This window comes from Lissotriton helveticus, chromosome 7 (genome assembly GCF_964261635.1).
Source record: "Lissotriton helveticus chromosome 7, aLisHel1.1, whole genome shotgun sequence".
Lineage (NCBI taxonomy): Eukaryota > Metazoa > Chordata > Amphibia > Caudata > Salamandridae > Lissotriton > Lissotriton helveticus.
This window is the reverse complement of record NC_136068.1, coordinates 1,637,571,148-1,637,585,626: the sequence shown is the minus strand read 5'-3', so window position 1 is coordinate 1,637,585,626 and position 14,479 is coordinate 1,637,571,148. Positions and strand designations below refer to the sequence as shown.

General features: G+C 43.7%; 1 protein-coding gene across 5 annotated transcripts in view; it reads right to left on the bottom strand.

Moving 5' to 3' along the window:
* The window catches only part of LOC144770629 (zinc finger protein 197-like), a 238,258-nt gene extending 233,383 nt beyond the window's left edge, over window positions 1–4,875 (bottom strand). For 4 of the 5 annotated variants that reach the window (XR_013598960.1, XR_013598962.1, XM_078655317.1 and 1 more), the window contains exon 1: window positions 4,753–4,875. The gene's annotated coding sequence lies outside the window, so the exon portion shown is untranslated. Of the gene's footprint in view, window positions 1–4,704 lie in introns of all 5 variants that reach the window. The other variant, XR_013598961.1, reaches the window with a different exon arrangement.
* Between the last annotated feature and the right edge of the window lie 9,604 nt (window positions 4,876–14,479).

Genomic DNA, 14,479 nt, shown 5'->3' with positions numbered 1-14,479 from the left:
ATTTCATTGAAACGCATCTCTGGAGACAGGGGGACAGCTGCCCCAGATGTGGTGTGGGGGGGTGTACTTCCTACATTTAGCCTGGGACGGCCCATTGGTCAAGAGCTTCTGGATGGGGGTAGTAGAACGCATAGCCACCACCACAAGCCTTCGGATAGGCATGAATCCCCTTCATTGTTTGCTGGCGCTGGTTCCCAAGCCCAAGAGGAGGAACCTTTCCTACCAATTATTGCAATTAATGTTAGTACTGGCTAGGCGTAGGGTGGCGATTACCTGGATGGGACAGAGGGCCCCAGAGGTGCCCACCTGGCTTAAGGATGTGAGGGAAGGTCCCTGGCTGTAGAAACGCATATGCAGCTTGCGCGAAGGGATGAGAAACTGCAGTATGATTTACTCGCTTGGCGAACTATGTGTGCTTCAGGACTAGCAGAAAGGGGGCGGTCATCCCAGAGGGACTCCGATGGGACGAGCGACGAACTGTTCTCGCCAGTTAGGTCGGGGTCTGACGGGGAGGGAGGGGCGGGACTACTAGGGCTTATTTATTGCAAGGGATGGAGGGGTGCTCGGCTGCTTCCTCATGCTCTCTTTTCTTTTCCATGCTATTCTGTTACTCCTCATGGGTCTTGCCTGTCCCGGTGGTACCTGTGCCCTCTGGTGCCGTAATGAGGTTGTCAAACTGTCTACTTGTGTTGTGACGATGCCAATTTGAGGGGGGGGGGGTTGTATACATGTTGTATAACCAAAAATAAAGATTTAAAAAAAAGATGCATATGTGACTCATTCACACGTACACATCATCATCATCATCATGCTTTCTTTGTCAGCAATAATTTTATCTCTTGCTAAATAGCATCTGCAAAGGCAATGTAATGTATTCTCAGGTTACTGATGACTCTCCTGGCTTGGCAAACAGAATGATTTTCTAAGAGTATCAACATCATAATGGCCACATTTAAGCCATTACCAAAACAAATAATAAAATAGGTCTAAGTGTTTGCACAGAGTTTGCCCCTCACGTAACAACTCTTCAAGGAGACACACGCAAAGTGCAGCATGACTTCAGGCATACATGTTCTGTCACTGTGTTTCATTTCTGTAGAAACATTCTAACCAGAAAAAAACCCTTCCATATCTTACAACTTCCCTAGTTCTTCTGAGTTTTAGTTGTTTGTCTCAAACATTTCATGAGGTAGCAAAAGGGCCTGTGCCTGGCTTACGTGGCTCAAATACCATGGCTCTGAAAATTAACCATTGGATTTTCGATAATATTTCAAGAGATAGTTGGAAGAAATTTGCTTGGGCATGGTGGGGTGCAGAGGTTGGTCCAAGGGGATTTCCTACTCCAGGAGAATTGATTTACGTTGTTTAGTAAATAAGTATTTTTTTACTGCATTTCTCTAAAGTTTACATTTCTAAAAAACTACTTATGATAGATATAAATATTACAAACATGGGAGTAATTATCTCATTTGAGAGCCTGATTGGGGCATCATTAACGGACACATCTCAGTAATTTATGCAAGGTGCTCCCAGATCAATGTGGTGAAACAGAGTCTGTGTTCATCTATCCTTGCACTATATTAAAAGCAGATTCTCAACATGTTTTTCTAAATAGCAAAGGAGTTTTTTGAGGAGTCAAATGGGTCAGCATGCGATTGGTATTTGGCTGCTGGAGCATTTCTGATAGTAAGGTTCATTTTAATCTTATATTGTAAAACCTGTGTTGGGTGATAACGTGTGGAAGGTGGATAAACGTCTGGGTCAGAAATCCATCTAATACACAGCTTTAATCTTTTAACTAGAAAGATACCACCCTTCCAATGTGTGGAGATGCAAGACTCATGTACAGCATTTAATACCCACTGGGGAAGCAATGTGCGCATTTGATGATACAATCTTACATTTTTGACAAATTAGGTGACATTTCCTATACATTTAGGTGTAACTGCTAACTAAATTATTAAAAGAATAATATGCATCACAATTACTATTTTCTACCGTGAGTAGTTAGTTATGCATTCTAACACATGGTCACCGAAATGAAGAATTTGGAAAATTGGAATTCTGAGCAACCAAGTGAGGGCCATATATGACGTAAAAATAGGTTGCCTTTTTTAAAAAATTCTCTTTTCATTATAGTCAACTGATCTTTATAAGGAAGTACCTGAAGATATTACGGGCATATTGCTATGGTGCATACCTGTTAATCCATGTGTTTGACCCCATTTTAAGCAGATCTACAGAGAACGCTCTGAACACCCAACAGCAAATTGTACAAAAATACTATACCGAAGAGATTTATTTAAAAAATAATACAATTATAAAATATAGGTCATTCCGTGATCCCTACATGAAGCTAAAACAATAGTAGCAGATTGCTGAAAATAAAAAGTGGTTGTAAGAAAATGTCAGAGATTACCGTGGAATACTAACATTTTCTGAAAAGCCCAGAGGATTAAAACATCGAAGATCCAAATACAATAAAACAATGTCTGCTATGGGCGATATTGACTTCTTAATAAAGTCTTGCCTCGCATCATTGGTTCATTTGAAGAATAGGAAAAAAGCCAGTAAGATGACACCGCGGGTGAAACATCTGGAGTGCAATACAGGAATAAATATGTTATGATCAAATCCGCATTTTTACTTTCTGTGAGGCCCGGGGGTTAGAGAGTGTATGAAAAAATTTCTAAGACACCAGAAAGTGGGGATGCACATGCTTTTGATAAAATACTTAAGGATTTTGACAACCACTTTGCACCCAAACTATGCAATGGCATTATTGGAGACGTTTTTTAGAAGGAAACAAGACGCTATAAATTGTGGATGAGCATGTTGCAGTGTTAAGAAAATTAGTCAGTGATTGTAAATTTGATCATTTACAGGAACAACTTATTAGAGATACCAAAGATCAAGCTATACAGGAAAGGCTATGGATAAATGGAGATGCTGAGCTAAAGGATATTTTAGTTATAGTAATAATGGCTGAGCCGTCCATCCACAGTGCTAGAGCATTAAAAAGTAAATGCAAGGAGTTTTCTGAGGAGGATGGTACTACAGTTAGAGCCAGGTCTTTTATTAAATTAAAAAAGAAGATGTAATAAGTCAAGAGTTTCAGAAAAAGAAAGTGAATTTAAAGTGCTATCATTGCGACAGCAGATCACATCTTGCATCCAGTAAATGTTGCCCTGCATTCAAACAAAAGTATGTGGCATTGTGGGGCATTTTCCTACAGTTTGTAAGAATAGAAAGGGTGGCTACGTTAAGTGTGAGGGTGATTGTAGCTCCATTAATGAGCAAGGAAAGGTAAATTGACTTACTGTTTAGATGAAAACAAAGATAATTTTGAGTCCGAGGAGTTGTTCATTTTGAATGTTACTGATAGTAGTCTAGGGGGGGAAGGAAAAAACCCTTATGTTTGCTGACGATTGGAGGTACTAATGTTTGCAGACTGGTTCTCCCTGTATCATTGTCAATGAAAATATATGGAGAACAAAGTTTGTAAGGTCGTTAGGAGAGAAACAGTTGCATACAGATATTCACCCAGAAGGGTTTTCTGGAGAAAAAAATAGATATTGAGTTTAGACCTTTAGTTTTCAGATTCAAGAATAGGGAGTCTTTTCGGAAGCTATACATATCTAAGAAAAGGCCCTCTGTTTTGGGTTGGAAAGACCAGGGTGAGCTAAATATAATTTTAAACCCCATCCTCCTTGTCAGATTGCAATGATCAAATCTGCAACCATTGATTTGATATATCCTTTATTAAGATTGAAACACCAGCATAAGGAGTGAAGCCAACTCCGGTTCCTTGCATCTGCCGGTCCTAACTCCAGTATGATCTAGAACACTGCAAAGGCACGGACTAACAGTAAAATACAAACAGTAACATTATAATGCAGGTGCAGTATATATTAGTGATCCGTGCATATGTGTGTCTAAGTAAAATATATCCTTGCGCAAACGGCACGTGCACAACATACATTTAATAAATGAAACAACACAATATTTGCATTCTTTGATATAATATAAACAAAATGGGAAATATGCCACTCTTGAAAGATCAATACGAAAATCTGATGTAGTATATATTAGACAATTCTGTACAGACACGGACAACAGCATTAATACGTATTGCTATAGCCTAATGGTATTTGATTCTTATAATACGGAGAGATCATGAATAATCCTTTCACGCTCCCTCCTTCAGAAATAACATTAAGGTTTCAAACCTAACAGAACTAAAACTTAAGAGACAGTAGATGTTAATACAGAGTTGTTACATGAAATCAAACGAGGATAACCAATATAAGAAGGCAGGTATTTCTAGGAGTGAAGAGAGGAACACGGAACACGAAGGCTCCTACCACCCGACCTAATCAGCGTTACGACAGAAAATCAAATACAGTATAGAACAAAAAAACAGCATTCCAAAAATAAGAATACAATCAGCTTGACTAGTCAGTGCTAAAATCTGTCATTTTCAAGCTCTTTTCCATTTAGAGTTCACAAGCCGTCTATGAAGCGGTCACAATAATCGCGCTCATTCTTTGTTGAATTAGATCCTACCACCTGCAGGCTGTTCATAAATGAAAACACACAGGTATTTGCAGCAGGTACATTAACATTCTAAGATATCGCACTGGCACTGGAGACCATGCCATGCAAGTTACACATGATTTCAAACGACAGGTCTATTGAACCCACCTATACTATCTTCCTGTGGCATCATTTGACCACTTATATACTACTTACTAAATCCTCCCGTGAACTCAGTGTAATGTTCGTCGTCCATTGTTGATTTTTAACGGAATGTCATTAGCCTTCATTTTAAACTTCCAGGTCACATAGAATCCATTATCCAATCCTACAGCTGAACATATTCTGGGCGTCATCTGCGACTCTGAAGTACTGCTAATGTGTAAACTGACACAGGATTGGTTTATTGGAACCCCTCTGCCAATCACACTGCACTATACAGAATTCCGAGGCTCTGATTGGCTGTTGGAGTCAACACCTGCAATTGTCATAGCTGTGAGTTAGGTACGGACTAGTGTGGTCCGTGTGGGTTGGTATGAGGCAGTATAGGCTGCTGCTGCTCAGGGTGAGAGTGAAGGTGGAGTGTTAAGAGTTGTAACACAAAGTAGAGCGTGGTGAGTGTAAGTACGGTTGTAACCTGTCACGGACTGTTTGTTTATTCGTTTTTGTTACCCATGCATTACCTAAATGTATTAGAGCGCGTTACTTAAGAAATACATCATTAAGTAAGGCATTTAAATTACATTACCCATAGTCGATAGACAAACAGCATTAAAGTAAGGTATAAATTACAGCAACCATACATATTAACAGAATGTAGAAATGTTCATGAAGGTGCCCAATGAAATCGAGCGATAGAGGTAATTCTCCATCATTAATGAAAAATTGTCTAGCATTCGCGATAAAAAAAATTCAATTCTATTAAGGACACGGAGGCGAGAATAATGCTTCTCTAACATTACTGTTAATACAGCAGCAAAAGAGTTAACTTTAAACAAGCATAACCCGGAAGAACAGCCAGGTATGCACCAATAGCATGACAATAATCAATGTATAAGGTCCCAGTCAAGTAAGCACTTCCTCTTTCTTTGCAAAGTTTATAAGTAACAAAATTCGAATCCAAAGGAACTTGAATGGAACACATCAGGAAACCTCCAGGAACGCAGAGGACTGGTGAAGAACATCAGGATAGCTGAATCTTCAGGATTGGGTGTTTTGATCACCTGAAAAAGAAACATAGCCATAATACCCATGTCGGACTGAAAGGAAAAACAGTCACAAAGAGAATTGGGTAGGGAAAAAAACAAGAGTTTAAGCATAGCATCAGAAATGCATTCAATATAAAACAGTTTTTAACAATAATACATTAAATATTATGTAACATCCTGGGTGGGATTATTCTCGCCTCCGTGTCCCTAATAGAATTGAAAATTCTTTGTCGCGAATGCTAGACAATTTTTCATTCTATGTCAGTCCACGGAGGCTCAAATAATGCTAGTTTAAAGTTGCTCCACCACCATCGACGCAATATCCACAATAGGTTTGTGGTAAAAGGTCTTGAAAGTGGACTCAGATGACCAGTCCGCTGCAGTCATGATGTCTTGTAACCTAGACCCAGTGAGAAGGGCCTTAGAAGCCATAGAACCTCTAACAGTGTGCTCCAAAAACGGAGGAATCAATGCCAGCCAAGGTCAAAAGCCAAGTAACCCACCTGGCAAGTGTAGCTGAAGAGACTGGGCGGAAAGGGCTCTGAAGAGAAATTAAAAGTTGACCTGCCACATAATTTTGGAATTCTCTAGTACAGTCTTCATAGACCTTCAAACATTGCACAACACAAAGTTTGCTATGATGTGGAAAAGCAGGGTAAGAAACACATTTTGGATTTCTCTTTGTACGACAAGAAATGGTAAAAGAAACTCCAGAGGGAGTGAATACTCTACCTGCTAAGTCCAATGCACGCACATCAGACACACGTCTACATGATATAAGACAAAGTAACAGAGTCAATTTGGCCGATATTTGTTTGCGCGACAAACCCTCATTAGCCGGCCAAGATGCAAAAATCTTAAAACAATGGAAACATCCCATAAGGTATGATATTTGGGTTGAGGGGGATTTACTAACCTGATACCTCGTAGAACCTTACAAACCAAAGGGTGTTCACCTACTGGTTTACCGTCAATATGAGGATGACCCGCTGAAAGGGCTGATCGAAAATCATTGACTGTCCTGAAAGCCATACCAGACTTGGCCAATTCGGATAAGAAATTCACAATTACAGAGATTCGGGATCCCAAAGGATCACTCTGTTGTTGACCACACCAACGCACCCATCGCCGCCAAGCGGACTCAAAACTTTTGTGAGTGGAGGGTGCCCAAGATTGATAGAGGAAAAAGAGAGTGTCTTGCGAAACTCCCGGTACTCGCCAGCGTCGCCGGAAAGTCTCCACGCCATGAGAGACAATTGACCCTGCAGGATCAACGGATGAAGAAGACCGACAGGGTTGGTCAACAATTCCAGGAAGGACCTGATTTGAACTGGAGGAGCACATGACAGAGTCATTGCTCTTGGAAACCACGCTTGAGCTTTCCAACAAGGTGATACTAGGATTATTTCCGCCCTCTGTCGACAAGTGTGGGCCAACAATCTCTGGATCATTACGAACGGTGGAAATGCATATAGAATGCCCGTCGTCCATGATTGAAGGAAGGCGTCCGAGCTGATCGCTAACGGATCTGGACGCCAACTGTAAAACAGGGGAATTTGCCTGTTGAATCGAGAGGCAAAGAGATCTAGAACACACGGGCCCCATTTGGAGTTCAACGCTTGGAACACAGAGGGATGCAGTTTCCAATCGTTGGAGTCCCGTAGGAATCTGGAATTCCAGTCTGCCACCACATTCAAGGAACCCGGAATGTACTCTGCCGTCACAGAGATGTGATGGTCCAGACAATAATGCCAAAAATCCTTGGCGATTTCCACCAAAAGTCGGGATCTGGTACCTCCCAGACGATTGATGTAGCGAATTGCGGACACATTGTCCATGCGCAGAAGTATACAACAACTTGCTTTCTGAGGAGAAAGAGTCCGAATAGCAAAAGAGCCCGCTAACAGCTCTAGGCAGTTGATGTGAAGACGTAATTCCTCCTGGGACCAACGACCACTGGTCTCCAAAGCCCCGCAACGAGCCCCCCAGCCCCAACGACTGGCGTCGGACTCGATGATGGCATCCAGGATTGCCGCAAAAATGGCCTTGCCATTCCAAGCATCTATGTGTTGTAACCACCAATTCATCTCCAGACGCGCCTCCTGACAGAGTGCAATCTGTTCTGCATAATGCAGACCCTTGCAAAGGTGTAACATCTTCAACCTCTGTAAAGCCCTGTAATGAAGGGGACCTGGAAAAATCGCTCCAATGGACGCTGCCAACAACCCTACAAGGCGGGCTAAGGTCCTCAATGATATTGTCGGAGAGGCAAGCGCTCTCCTCAATTCCTTCTTGATGGCGGACCTCTTCTTGAGAGGTAAGAGAAGTTGAGACGTCACCGAATCGACCTGAAAACCCAAGAATTCGATCATCTGAGATGGAATCAGGAGAGACATGGGAACATTGAGGAGAAAACCTAACTCCTGAAGAAGACTTATAGTCCAAGAGAGATGCAACTGAACTATCTCGACAGACTGACCCATTATCAGAATGTCGTCCAGATAAATAATGAGTCTCACTCCTCTCTCCCTTAACCACTGAACCACCGGCCGCATGAGTTTTGTGTAACACCATGGAGCGGACGACAGACCGAAGGGCATGGCCGTAAACTCAAATCATTGATTGCGCCACTGAAACTGGAAAAAACGACGATGAGGAGGAAAAATGGCAACCGTCAGATAAGCATCTTTTAGGTCTAACTGAACCATCCAATTGTGGCTCAACAACATGTCTCGTAAGAGATGAATGCCCTCCATTTTGAAATGGCGATACACTACGCCCACGTTGAAATCTTTCAAATTGAGAACAAGACGGAAACCCAGATCTTTCTTGGGCACAAGGAAAATTGTGCTTACAAACCCGTGTGGATGCAGGTCCGTCTGCACAATAGCCCCTTTGAGCAACAAAGACTGAATCTCTTCGTCGATGAAACTCATCTCTACGGGGGAAAACTTAGAGGTCTTGGAAACATCGTCTGAGTAGGAGTGGAATAAAACTCTATCTGAAAACCCTGAACAGTTTGTAGGATCCAAGGATCCGAAGACCGGGCCTCCCACCTGGGAAGGAACTGAGACAGACGACCTCCCACCATGTGATCCCCGTAATGCAAAATGGGTACCTGAGTACGAGGAGTCTCCAGACTGGTACTGCTGTCCTCGATAATTGCCTCGCTGACCTCGGCCTCTGTCGCCTCTAGTCTTGGTGGGGTAGAATTTGGACCTCTGGGCACCTCCTCTGCCCCTTTGCTCAGAACCTCTAGAGGTCTGTTGTCCTCCACGGCCGGAACCGCGACCTCTAAAGCGGCCGGCCCTATTAAAAACACCAGTATGAAATACTTTTTTTTATGTTAGCCTGCACTTTGTCCAAAGCCGAGAATGTTGCAACATATTTCCCCATCTTTTTAACAAAGTCCTCTCCAAAGCATTCCATTGGCCAGGGAACCTGGCTCTGTGTTTGCCATCTCAGCTAATTGTGGATCAATCCGCATTAAAAACAAACGTCTCCTTTCAGTAGACAAAGCAACATTCGCGTTTCCGAAAAAACACATGGCGCGTTGCGCCCATTCCATGATGTCCGAAAGGTCCATAGGGGTACCCTTATCTTTAGCCACCACTGCGGCATCCAAAATTTTTGTTAACGGGCCAGAAATATCCAAAAGTTTATCCTGGCATCCTTTCCAGGCTCTATCTAAACCCTTCTTAGGGTCCTTAGCAAATTTGCGCATAAAAGTTGCCATATTTGGGTCTAAATCTGGCGTATCAGTGACCTTGCCAAGTAAAGAGGGTCGAGGGCACTCAGACCTAAGCGTAGCTCTGACCTGGCTTTCAAAACCTTGACGGATATTATTTTGGACATAATGCACAACTTCCACACAAGGTTGCCATTCTGTGGACCGTGGATGAATTAAATTTTGAGGATTGAATAATAAATTTTTAGGTTGTACCTCATCCTGAGCATCATAGAAGGTGTGTTTTGTTTTCTTGACCTTCTTTTTAGGTTTAACGGATTCATCCGAATCAGAAGAAGTAGTGGTACTAGGCGTAGAATCCTCCTGAGCATCTTTATCTGCCAAGGAACCATGGTCTAACAACACACTCTTAGCAACATTTAACAAGGCTTCAGCCGAAGCACGAGAAGAAGATGAAGATGTGCCTTAAGATTTAGACTTTCTTTTCCCCGAAGTCAGAGACTTCGCCAAAGGCTTCAGCGCCTTAAGAAGCGCCTTATTCATAGAACTCCGGTCGTGGGTATCCCAGGTTTCAATAAAATGCTCCTCCATAGTTTCACTGTATGGTTCCACATACTCCTCATATTCATTGAATTCCACCCACTTATCCTCCTCCTCAGCGTAGTACGCCATAATTATAATAGGAGGTTTTGAAGGAGTTCAAAAGAGGGGGGAGAACCCAAGGGCTAACAGACCACAGACAGTCAAAGAGTAAAAAGACTGGGTCTAAACAAACAAATTTGAAGTGGCAGGAGCAAGCCCTGAAATAACTCCCCTAATGCCAAGCATTCAGTCTGGAAAAACGCTCCAGTCAGCGTTAAAATTGGAGCCAGGGATTTATCAGGCAATGCGTGTGTTAATGCAGCGTGAAGAGCCGGGCTAGAAATCCTGTCACCGGCTGTTCGCGCATGCGCAGACACGCGAAGGCGGGGCGAAACAGAGCCTGCTCCCTGAGTGCACCGAAGTGCGTAGCTTCCCTCCCTCGCCACAGCCCACAAGAATAAAGAAACCGAAGGGGCACCGAAGCCTCAACTTCAAGTAAGGCACAATTATTTCAGAAGCGCGAGAGAGCGCGACACGCTCCCATGCAAATGCGCAGTCGGAATATGAAATACGCACATAGAAAAAACACGGGCAGTCAAAAGACCACACACGCAAGCAAAAGAAGACGCGACGGTCGCGTCTGACATAAAGAGCGCAGCGCGCCAATGTGTTAAACATAAACAAGCAATTAATTATTAACAAGAGTGAAAAAGCACTTATCTCGCTGCTGCAGCAGCAAAGAAAGAGGAAGCGCTTACGTCACTGGGACCTTATATATTGATTATTGTCATGCTATTGGTGCATACCTGGAGGGGGCTGTTCTTCCGGGTTATGCTTGTTTAAAGTTAACTCTTTTGCTGCTGTATTGTCAGTAAAGTTAGAGAAGCATTATTTGAGCCTCCGTAGACTGACATAGAATTCTATGTCAGTCCACGGAGGCTCAAATTATGCTTCTCAATCTTTACTACACATACAGCAGCAAAGGGTTAAACTTTAAACAGCATACCCCGGAAAGACAACCCCCTCCAGGTCTGCACCAATCAGTACACACTATCAGCAATAAATGTCCACGAAGTTGTCGTCACTTCCTCTTTCTTTGCTGCTGCAGCAGTGAGATAAGTGACTCTTTATTTCTTGTATTTTCTTGTGGTGCTTAATTTACTGTTTTATATATATTCTGTGTAGCGAGCTGTGTCGCATTTCTTGTATTTCTACTGGCGTTCATTTTCAGACGTTTGGGGCTTTAAATGCCCTTTCGACATGCGCGCTCGTTTTAGTATTTATACCTTTATTGCCTGAAGTCGCGCTGCACTCTGACTCATTTATTGTGCATGTGCGACTTCTTTCACGGAGTTTGAGGCTTCGGTGCCACTCCGCAGTGTTTTCAATTTGTGGGCAGTGGCGAATGAGCGGAGCTGCGCACTTCGTGCGCGAGGGAAGCAGGCTTGTTACAGCCCTACGTTCGTGACATTGTGCGCATGCGCGAAGAGCCGGTTTCGTTTTCTGTCATCGGCTCTTCGCGCATCAGCAACAGTGTTGCCTGTCACCAATTCCCAGCTCATTTACCGCTTACCGGAGCGTTTTACCGGATCAGTGCTTGGCACTGGGGGAGTTTTAGGGCAAGCTCCTGCCACATATATTACCTACTGGCGGTCGCCAGTAGGTATATATAGTTAGGATTTTTTCTCTATGGGATTTTTGAAAATTCTATGTCTAATAACTTTGGCGTTTGTAGACGGAATTGGCTGAAATTTTCAGGAAAATGGCACATTTTGTTTCTGAGCAGCCCTTGAAAATTTGGGGGGGGTTCGTCAAGGGGGGGCCGAGAAAAAAGGGGGGTCCCAAAACGTGTTTTTAACATTGAGTTTTCCATAGGGCGGTTGGCTTCACTTTTAGCCCGAACGGCTGAATGGATTTGCACGAAACTTGGCAAAATTGTAGGGACTGGTAGCCCGATGTGCCTTTGCTAGGTCTCAATATATGTGCTCCAGTGGATTTTGAGAAATTAACGTTCAAAAAAAGATATATATCTGTAACAGCGGACCGGGCAGCGCTCCGGTTCGCGGACTTTTCGCAGTACGGAGCTTTGTGAAGCGAAGCTGATTGGTTCTCCGGCGTCTGTGAACATTCCAAACAGTCCGTAGCGGCCGCCATCTTGTCTCTCGGTAGGATCGAGAGACAAGAGGAGGCCAAAGCAAAGGGGCAAATGACCATAAGGGGGCATAGTAGATCCTCGCTGACCCCCTAGGTTTGATGTGGAGGTTTTAAAAGGGCCCCGCGGGGCAAAAAAAAAAAATTATTATAATAATCGAACGGCTGAATGGATTTGCACGAAACTTGGTAAAATATTAGGGACTGGTAGCCCGATGTGCCTTTGCTAGGTCTCAATATATGTGCTCCAGTGGATTTTGAGAAATTAACGTTCAAAAAAAGATATATATCTGTAACAGCGCTCCGCTTCGCGTAACGGAGGTTTGCGAAGCTGATTGGTTCTCCGGCGTCTGTAAACATTGCAAACAGTCCGTAGCGGCCGCCATCTTGTCTCTCGGTAGGATCGAGAGACAAGAGGAGGCCAAAGCGAAGGGGCAAATGACCATAAGGGGCATAGTAGATCCTCCTTGACCTCTTAGGTTTGAGGTGGAGGTTTTAAAAGGGCCCCGCGGGGCAAAAAAAAAAATAATAATAATAATCGAACGGCTGAATGGATTTGCACGAAACTTGGCAAAATTGTAGGGACTGGTAGCTCGATGTGCCTTTGCTAGGTCTCAATATATGTGCTTCAGTGGATTTTGAGAAATTAACGTTCAAAAACAAGATATATATCTGTAACAGCGCTCCGCTTCGCGGAGATAAAATTATATCTGTATTACCTAGCTGTTGCTAACACCAGTTAGCGACGGCTAGTAGGAGATAGCGACCATCTTGGGCCCCACTTTGCATGTGAGTGATATTTATCACTAATGACATGCAAAGTGGGCATGCCAAGATGTTAGCGACTGGAAACAGTCGCTAACATCGCTATCTCCTATTATCAACTTTTGGAAATATTCGCGATAAGCGCGAATATCTCCAAAAGCTAGCACCTGCCCTGAGCAGTTCTTAGCCATGTTATCCAATGGGAGGTGGATAACATGGCTAAGAGCATTAGCTCGGTAATGCATGAATATCGCTGAGTTTTCAGCGATATTAATGCATTGCGGTCGTTTTTTTATCGTATTTGCGATAAACCTTGATAATAGCAAGGTTTATCTGCGATAATTTCTGACGATGCTTAGCGGTAAAAAAATCGTTGCTAAGCATCGTTAGGGATAAATATCGCTTAACTTTGGTAATATGCCCCAACGTCTGTTAACGTTCGATTCGAAGGAAATCAGGAAGTGTTGAAAAACATTGTCTGCGCCATCTTGCCTTTTTTCAAATGCCACACTTTTGTCGTGCACGGCAGTCATTTTAGATGCCTTGACCAGACCCACTCTGTGCACGCTGTCGATCCTTAGCATGGCTCCCCACCCTCGCAAGCATCTCCCCCAGGCAGTGGTCACCCCCGCTCTCTGTCTTATGCATGGGTAATAAACCACCCCCCATCTGCGCTGCTCTTCCCTGAGAATCACACCCTGTGCCCGCCCGACACCTCCCTTTCGCCCTATTCACTACCGCACCCTCTGACACTCCTTTTCCTCTGTGTCCGATTGTCCAGGCCGGTCCTAGGGTATCAGCTAGCCCTGCAGATGTAGTTTATGGCCCCAGCTGTAAAGAATCACCCCTCTTCAAAGGAGTTATAGTAGATCAAGGCCCACACTCGATGAGATCCGTCACAGCAGACGCGTTCCTATTATCTGAAAACCATCCTGTATTGTGATTGGGGAGGGGACCGAGCCTGAAGCGGAAGATTCCAGGGATGACTCTTTGTACATCAAAGTTTTTACAATTATGTGTCACATTAAAAATATATAGCACTCCAACAAAGTAGTAAGATTATAAAACTTTAATAACTTATAAATATATACAAGAAAACAAAAACAGTAATAACATATAAACATTTTTAGGGAAAAACAACGAAGTAGCGGTCGGCTGTGCGAATAGTCCCAACGCAGCACAACGTCCAGATTTCTGGCGTGGGGCGTCGCGGGGGGTGGGTCATCAGTAGCAAACTGTTGTGCGAATAGTTCCAAGGCAGCAGAACGATGGCACCAAGGTGATGTCCAGTAAGTTGCCGCACTGGTTTTGGTATCCTACAATGCTGCTCCGAATAACGGCGTGGGGCGCCCCGGGGGAGGCGGCGTGAACGGGCCTCTCCAGGTGGAGTCTCGTCTGTTGTAGTGGGGCGCCCCTTTACCGTTTCAGTTGCCATTCCGTCCGCTTTTGGTCCACTGTGTCAAAAGCCGCAATTCAGCTGAGTTGCGCCCACTCTTGCGGTGCAGCCATAGGCGGCTGTCACAGGACTCTCAAAATGGCGGCAGGCTGT